At 37.3% G+C, this 7,500-nt stretch overlaps 1 protein-coding gene and 1 long non-coding RNA gene across 3 annotated transcripts in view; one reads left to right on the top strand and one right to left on the bottom strand.

Moving 5' to 3' along the window:
* LOC136852969 (uncharacterized) overlaps positions 1 to 7,500 on the top strand; it is a 335,646-nt gene that overhangs the window by 60,093 nt on the left and 268,053 nt on the right. The gene's annotated exons all lie outside the window — the stretch shown is intronic.
* Positions 1 to 7,500, bottom strand: part of IRSp53 (Insulin receptor substrate 53 kDa) — a 246,589-nt gene that overhangs the window by 56,944 nt on the left and 182,145 nt on the right. The window lies entirely within an intron of this gene.

Here is a 7,500-nt window from a genome sequence, read left to right as displayed (position 1 = left end):
CAAGAACAAACTCAATTGTCACTCGTTCTACAGAAGAAATGAAAAGAAAATGAACGCTCATTCACTGGTCGCCCACTCTGTCTTTTGTTTGAAAAATTGAAATGAAATTTGGAAGCTCTTGCTGCAGTAGTGAAAGAGCACCATTTATTCAGGAAGAAAAATGTTTTCATTGTTGCAATGAAAAATACATTTCAGATATTTCAGTTCCAAGGGAGGAGCGTTGAGGAAGAAAATTTTAATAAAAGAAAATTGCAGGTGTCTTGACAGTCTTCGCCATGGCACTGTAATAAAAGCTATAAACTTATGATTAGTTTTTTTTATTTTATTGCGGAGGCCAGTGGGAAGGGCAACCCAGTGCCCTTACCTTGCTCAGGCAACAAACAGGAAAGGGAAGGAAAAAAAAAGTTATTGACTGTAATGATAAAGAAATATATGACAAGGTTTGCTTGCACCCGCAAAAAAACACTTGATAATTAAAACAACGTGCTTTATTGGAATTCCCAATAAACCTTATGAGTCGTGTGCAAGGGGCAGTGGGTTACAATGAGGCCTGATAACCATCAGAGCAAGAAAACCTTAATTTTATTAAAAAAAAATAATATAATGATAATGCACTAAGTCACGGACACCTTGATTAAAAATTATATTGGCATCACATTCTGCAAGGTCAGTATTACCAAGACTGCGGGCGTCGCAGATGTAAAGGTCATTGGCGTTGTAAAGAGAAAGGGAGTACATCACGAGCCCTGGGGTACATCACAGTAAAGTCTCATTAAAAAAGAAATAATAATAATAAAACAAGTTAAAAATGCGCCGAAGTTTCTTCGGTGTAATCGAGTTTTCTGTACAGCGTATAATGCTGTATGGCCTGCGGCCCATGAAACTTTCAGCTACTGCCCGGTGGTAACCTGTCTTATAGCGCTACCAGACGCACGATCATGGCAAAATTTAACCTTAAATCAAATGAAAGCTACTGAGGCATGAGGGCTGGAATTTGGTATGTTTGATGATTAGAGGGTGGATGATCAACACAACAATTTGCAGACCTCAAGCCTCAGTAGTTTTTAAGATCTGATGGCGGACAGAAAAAGTGCGGACGGACAGACAAAGCCATCTCTATAATAGTTTTCTGCTACAGAAAGCTAAAAGTAATATAAACGGTTATTCGCCGCGTGGTCATATGTGATAACGCCCTTATGGCTAGTAAGTTTAGAGTTTCTGTCGTTTAGACGTTTCTTCCTCCTGTCGCTTTTTCTTGTCGTTTTCTCCTGTCGTTTTCTCTTGTCGCTTTCAGACGGGGGTGTAATGAAAACCTGCGTATGGACGGGAGTGGGCAGTGGTTGCGTGCGCTCACGCGCGCACCGGTTAGTTGCTTGGAAACGTACTTGATGAAAATGTGAGTTAATGGATGTATGTTTGTATGAATGATTGTAATTATATATATATATATATATATATATATATATATATATATATATATATATATATATATGAGAAGATTTTAAATATTCAAGTTTTAGGCCCCTCTCTCTCTCTCTCTCTCTCTCTCTCTCTCTCTCTCTCTCTCTCTCTCTCTCTCTCTCTCTCTCTCTCTCAAGTTCGAATCCCATGAAATGAATTCCTCAAGTTCATTAAACTTCGACGAATTCCATCAAGGTGACTTTTCTTCTTCCTCTTCTTCCTCTTCTTCTGGGAGGAGGAGGAGGAGGAGGAATAATGTTAATTTGTTCACTTCTTTGTTGTTTTTATATTTATATAGGTGTGGAATTCACATATGCACATTTTAATATTATATATATATCACATGTATACAGGTATACAGGCATATAATATATATATATATATATATATATATATATATATATATATATATATATATGTGTGTGTGTGTGTGTGTGTGTGTGTGTATATATATGTATGTACATTTATATATATATAATATTCATATATCTTGTTGCTTTTTTGCTTATTAAAAGGAATTCTGATACTTTGTTCTTGAACAAAAATAGTACAGTATATTTGGAGCGTCGATCTCATATGCTAACGGACCCCTCTCTCTCTCTCTCTCTCTCTCTCTCTCTCTCTCTCTCTCTCTCTCTCTCTCTCTCTCTCTCTCTCTCAGCGGGTTAAAGTCCAAAATATAATTTAGGTATTTGGACATACCTAATCCATTACAGTACTACAAATGGGTTCAGCTCTTATTGACTAAATTGCAACGCCAAACAATTCGTAACCGATCAATAACGATTAGGAACGGCGAGAGCGAGTTGTTGCCGATGCAGAACAACGCTCTTGTTGCTCTTCCTTAATGAAACAACAATTAGCGCGATTCTCCGGCGAAACGACGTTTGTGCTTTGGGTGATAAGTAATAATCCCGTTAATTACAGGTGGTAGGCAGGTGATGTTGAATAAAAAAATAATTTTTTTTCAATGGGTATTGTGTTGTTTTTCGTTGTTGTTTTGTAGGTGCTGTTATCACTGTTGTTAGCTTTAGTTTGTTTGTAAAAAATAATAATAATAATAATAATAATAATAATAATAATAATAATAATAATAATAATAATAATAATATTGTTATTGTTATTATTTTTAAAACAAACGAATTATAATAATAATTAATATTATTGGTTTTATTAATAATAATATTAATAATAATAATAATAATAATAATAATTAATAATATTGGTTCGTTTAAAAGAAATAATAATAATAATAATAATAATAATAATAATAATAATAATAATAATAATAATGAGATCTGTTAAAAATCAATGATAAGTTTAACTTTTCAAGTGAAAATATTTCGTATTTTTTTAACACAATTTCAGAGACTATTGCCCAATCATGGCAGCTTAGAGACGCCCAATTTAATCATTATTCCTTGTCATATCTTTTCATGATTTTAGTCTTTGCAAAAATATACTTTTACATATTTCTATATTTTTAGAAACTTTAAAACCCCTAATGTGTTTCTTCAGTATGATACATGCCATTAAATAATTAGTTTATTTAGTACCATTAAATAATTAGTTTTAATAAAGTTTTGAGGTTATTAGTGGGATTCTGTAATCTGGTTCTTATAATTATATAATTGCCGCGTATAATCGTTTCACTAAAGAAATGAATGTGCGCTTTCTGAGAAGATTTAAGTGTATTTTTTTTTTTTCACAATTATGGTAAGTTCACATACATATTAGACAGTTAATCCTGTAATAGACCCGTGTCTTGAGTATTGTAGGTGGTTGCTCTCTCTCTCTCTCTCTCTCTCTCTCTCTCTCTCTCTCTCTATATATATATATCATATATATGTGTGTGTGCATATATTATAAATAAAGGCAATTCCACGAAGGAAAGTAAAACAACGGAGTGGTGCCAGGCCTTTGACTGACTGTCCTTTACTTAGCAGACTACTAAGTAAAGGACAGCAAGTCGAAAGGCCTAGCATCACTCCGTTGTTTCACTTTCCTTCATGGTATTGTTTTTTATTTATATATATATATATATATATATATATATATATATATATATATATATATATATATATATATATATATATATATATATATATATATATATATATATATATATATATGTGTGTGTGTGTGTGTGTGTGTGTGTGTGTGTGTGTGTGTTATGTTGTGTTGTATAATATGTATAATAAGAAAGGGGCTTCTTATTAAAAAATGAAAATAATAATAATAAAATTGTTGGGAAAATGCAGTACCCTTAATGCAAATTATATTACGATGATAAAGCTATTTTTTTTAATGAAGTATTTAAAAAAGACGGTTTCCTTCTTAATAATAATAATAATAATAATAATAATAATAAATTTTCTGCTTATCAAGAGAACACCATGTAAAACACGAAGCATACCAGAAAGGAGAAAGAATGGAGCAGGAATCAAAAGGTGGAGAAGAAAGGAAGAATTAGAAGAGAGAAGAGAATAGAGGGGAAAGAATAGAGAAAGAACAGGTATTCTTTTACCTATATATAATCATTACCGGAAGATATTGTTCTTATAGCTTGATGGCGCCCACACTCCCAACCATAACCCTCCCCCCCTCCTTTTTAACCCCTCCCCCTCCTCCTCCCCTTCCTCTCACCTCCCCAAGGGGGCTCACCCCTCCGGTGACTTTCACTCTCACAGTGAATGACGTCATGGCGTGATTCGTATATTTTTAATCATCATTATCAATTATCAGTTATGATTCGTGACTTTATTTCTTCTGCTGAGGCTTCTGGGAGTGTGTGTGTTTATAACCGCCGTTGAACTTTGACCTAGGTCACGTATGTCTGTGTGTTGGTTTGTTTTTAATTTTTCTGTAAAAGAAAACTGTTATAGAGATGGCTCTTTGTCCGTCCTCAGATCTTAAAAACTACTGAGGATAGAGGGCTGCAAATTGGTATGTTGATCATCCATCCTCCAATCATCAAACATACCAAATTGCAGCACTCTAGCCTCGGTAGTTTATATTTTATTTAAGGTTAAATTTAGACATGATCGTGCGTCTGGCACCGTTATAGGTGCCAACAAAAGGCCATTGGTTGAAAGTTTCATGGGCCGCGGGTGAGAGTCTCATGGGCCATAGCTGAAAGTTTCATATAGCATTATACACTGTACAGAAAACTTGATTGCGCTGAAGAAACTTCAGCGCATTTTTTACTTGTTTGTGAAATAACTCAAAAACTTACGGATGGATTTCGTTCAAATTTTTTGGAGTTTTGAGTTTTGAGTCAAGGAAGAGTTGAGTCGATTTTGAGTTGGATCCAAATTTGGATTCAAATTGTTTATAATGTCTCTATATAAGCGCACCTAATGCGGTGCACTGTAGGCATTACTTAAGGGTCTTTGCAGTGATCCTTCGGCCCCTAGCTGGAACCTCTTTCATTCCTTCTACTGTACCTCCGTTTATATTCTCTTTCTTCCATCTGACTTTCCACTTTACACCTATCAAACCTTTTACTGTCAGTTCTAGTTTCAGCGCTGAATGACCTCATAGATCCCAGTGCCTGGCCTTTGGCCTAAATTCTATATTCTGTTCTATTCTATAATGTTTCTATATCTAAAGGATATGCCCTCATTTCTTCTATTTTTCTATCATTATATTTTCGTATTGTCTTATCCTCTGTACTTTCCATGTTATTTCATCTCCCTTCTGCTTCTGTGATTATTCCTCCTCTCTTCATTTTCAATTATTATGTTGTTCATAAAGAATTGGCGCTTTTAATTATATATCTTTGGTTTTTGTGTTTATGTTACTCATATTTATTTTCTTAGTTATATTTGCTGTTATATTTATCCTCTCTCTCTCTCTCTCTCTCTCTCTCTCTCGTTTTAACAAGGTGGATGCCCTCTGTTTTTCTGATCGTCATTTGTGTCTGTTCCCTTCCTGTAATATGTATTCCCGGTACTTCTATTGTTTCCTTTCTTTTATCCCAGGTGTTTCTTCTACATCTCTATTGTATATTCTTGTATCTCCCACCTTTCCTCTATTGTGTTATCTCCTGCTTCTTGCCCTTCCTCTGTCTGTTTGTTGTTTCTCTCTACCCTTTTCCATTCTTTTCATTTTCTGTATTTAAATTTTTTTTTTCGTGTACTTCCTTTCTTTTGTCTTGCATTGCATACATTGTTTGCCTTTTGTGTTCTTTCATTTGTTTTGTTTTTATTTGTGCATTTCCTTCTTTCTTTTCATTTCCTCTTGATTACTCGTTCGTACTGGAACTCTTACGACACTCCTTCCTTTGTTCACCTTTTCTCGGCTTCCTTTCGTTTATTTAATTTTCTACTCTCGCCCGTCTTATGTTTATTCATGCCTTGTACTCTCTATCCTTTCTTCTTGCTCCTCCTCCTCCTCCTCCTCCTCCTCCTCCTCCTCCTCCATTTATATATTTTGTTTCCGACTCTCACCCTTCTTTAGTTTATTCATACATTCTATACTATATCTTTTCCTCCTGTTTATCGCTTACCCTTCTCCTCTTCCTCCCCAATCCTCCTCCTGAGTCCATCCTCCCCTCCACCTCCTCCATCCCTCCTCCTCCTCCTCCACCTTCATCTTCCTCCCCTTCCTCCTCCTTCCCCCAATCCTTCCTCCCCAATCCTCCTCCTCCTCCCCAATCCATCTTTCCCTTCCTCCTCCTCCTCCTCCTCCTCCTCCTCCTCCTCCTCCTCCTCCTCCTCCTCCTCCTCCTCCTCCTCCTCCTCTTCTCCTCCCCATTCATCTTCCTCCCCCTCCTCCTCCTCCTCCCCATCCATCTTCCACCTCCTCCTCCTCCTCCTTCCACCTCCTCTTCCTCCCCAATCATCCTCCTCCTCCTCCTCTCCACCAGCGAACTATATGTATGGCCTCCTCTTCCGGTGCCAAAAGGTCGGCTCCTCTTCCTCTTCTTCTTCTTCTTCTTCTTCTTCTTCTTCTTCTTCTTCTTCTTCTTCTTCTTTCTTCCAGGTAAGAGAGGTAACCTAGCCACCGTGATCACTAATCCGCGTCCGATTAAGGGGAAGTACTGAGTGAGCACCGTAAGGGCGACTTTCCAGTCGGCAAGTCAAAGGAATAAGGTCTTCGGGGGATCGGCGTCGACGTCGCCGATTCCCCGTGTTGTGGTAGGGTTAGGAATTTTGCCATCTTGATCTCTCTCTCTCTCTCTCTCTCTCTCTCTCTCTCTCTCTCTCTCTCTCTACCCTTCATTTCGCTTTACTTCGGAGACTTTGCTTCTTTTTTTGTTTTTTTTTTAATTTTATTTTTTGTTATTTTTTTTGCCTTTCTATCCTACCGGGTGAATTTATTTTGATCAGTCTCTGTCTCTATCTCTTTCTCTCTCTCTTCCTTGGTAATTTGGTCGTGCTCTCTCTCTCTCTCTCTCTCTCTCTCTCTCTCTCTCTCTCTCTCTCTCTCTCTCTCTCTCTCTCTCTCTCTCTCGTTTTGTATTTGAATCTCTCTTTCATTTTACATTAACATCTCTCCCTGTCTCCCTCTTAGCAATTTGGTTCTGCTCTCTCTCTCTCTCTCTGTAATTTGCGTTTGCACTCTCATTTTGCATTAGTATCTCATTTCGTATTAGAAACCTCTCTCTCTCTCTCTCTCTCTCTCTCTCTCTCTCTCTCTCTCTCTCTCTCTCTCTCTCTCTCTCGTCCCCTTTTTCGAGCTGTTCATACGAGCAAGATCCCTTGCTCTCTCTCCATCTATTCCCGCAGCTCCTACGGTGTCTTCCTCCCCTGCAGGGATAAATAGCGCTCGATGAAGGGTTTTTGATCCCTAACGCCACGAGGTGAGATTTCCCCTTATTTTTTTCAGACTAGGGGAATCTAGGGAGGTGATAACGACTGCCCTAGGGAAATAGGGGAGAGTCGCGTTCGCTTAGGGGAAAAGGCATCGGCGAAGTGAATGCAGTAATTAAAGCCCATTGATGTTTCATTAGCGTTTAATGAGTATTCGATACACTTATTGTTTTGATTGCTTTCCGATTATTTTTGGATCTGGCGTTGCCGTCGACAGATTTGG

The sequence above is a fragment of the Macrobrachium rosenbergii genome, chromosome 26, assembly GCF_040412425.1.
Source record: "Macrobrachium rosenbergii isolate ZJJX-2024 chromosome 26, ASM4041242v1, whole genome shotgun sequence".
In the NCBI taxonomy this organism is placed as follows: Eukaryota; Metazoa; Arthropoda; class Malacostraca; order Decapoda; family Palaemonidae; genus Macrobrachium; species Macrobrachium rosenbergii.
The sequence above is the reverse complement of the archived record's forward strand: the minus strand, read 5'-3'. Positions and strand labels throughout refer to the sequence as shown.